Here is a 1330-nt window from a genome sequence, read left to right on the forward strand (position 1 = left end):
AAAAATTAGCCAGGCATGATGGCACATGCCTGTAATCCTAGCTACTCGGGAGGCTGAGGCAGGATAATTGCTTGAACTCGGGAGATGGAGGTTCCGACGAGCTTCAAAATGTAGCTGCCATTTTGGACCTAGAGGAATAGTGGAACCATGAGTCCAATGAGCTTCAATCCCCAAGGATTTTACGGAGCAGACTGTCATACCAGCCCTACGCCACCAATCTCTGAGTGTTTATTTATTTATTTTGAGACAGAGTCTCGCTCTGTCGCCAGGCTGGAGTGCAGTGGCACGATCTTGGCTCACTGCAACCTCTGCCTCTTAGGTTCAAGCAATTCTGCCTCAGCCTCCTGAGTAACTAGGACTACAGGCGCACGCCACCATACCTAGCTTTTTTTTTTTTTTTTTAGTAGAGATAGGGTTTCACCATGTTGCCCAGGCTGGTCTCGAACTCCTGAGCTCAGGCAATCCGTCCACCTTGGCCTCCTAAAGTACTAGGATTACAGGCATGAGCTACTATGCCCAGCCTATTTTTTATTTTTATTTTTTATTTTACTAGAGCACGAACACAGTCCCCCACTACCACAAATTACGCAGTCGAGTTTCCCACATTTGGGGAAATCACAGGAGTCAGCACATTCGGAGTGCAATGGATGAGCCTCACCCTGAGAAAACCACCTTCAGGATAATGGTATCTCCCCTGCCAGGAAAGTATTGAGTGTTTATGAGAAAGAGAAATAATGTTCTGTCTTACTAAAGCCACTATTATTTTCTGTTTTCCTGTTATTTGAAGCCAAATCTATTTCTTTTTTCTTTTTTCTTTTTTTTTTTTTTGAGACGTTGTTTCACTCTTGTTGCCTATGCTAGAGTGCAACGGTGTGATCTCAGCTCACTGCAATCTCCACCTCCTGGGTTCAAGCGATTCTCCTGCCTCAGCCTCCCCGGTAGCTGGGACTACAGGCGCACATCACCACACCTGGCTAATTTTTGTATTTTTAGTAGAGACAGGGTTTTGCCATGTTGGCCAGGCTGGTTTCAAATTCCTAACCTCAAGTGATCCACCCACCTTGGCCTCTCAAAGTGCGGAGATTCCATGTAGGAGCCACCACCCCCAGCCATCATAAGAGGTCTTAACTACATAACCTCCAAACACAAAACTTGGTCCCTTAGGTACTCACTGACACCATCTAGATACACCTGCCTCCTCCCTTACTCTTTGACTCGTTATACAATGCCCTAAGGTATGCACACTGATCTGCTCACTGACAATGAAGACCTTAGATTTAATAATTCATGCCTTCAAATGCATGCACACATGCCTAGTTCCTTTTTTTTT

This window comes from Colobus angolensis, unplaced genomic scaffold (assembly GCF_000951035.1).
Source record: "Colobus angolensis palliatus isolate OR3802 unplaced genomic scaffold, Cang.pa_1.0 Scaffold50, whole genome shotgun sequence".
NCBI lineage: Eukaryota > Metazoa > Chordata > Mammalia > Primates > Cercopithecidae > Colobus > Colobus angolensis.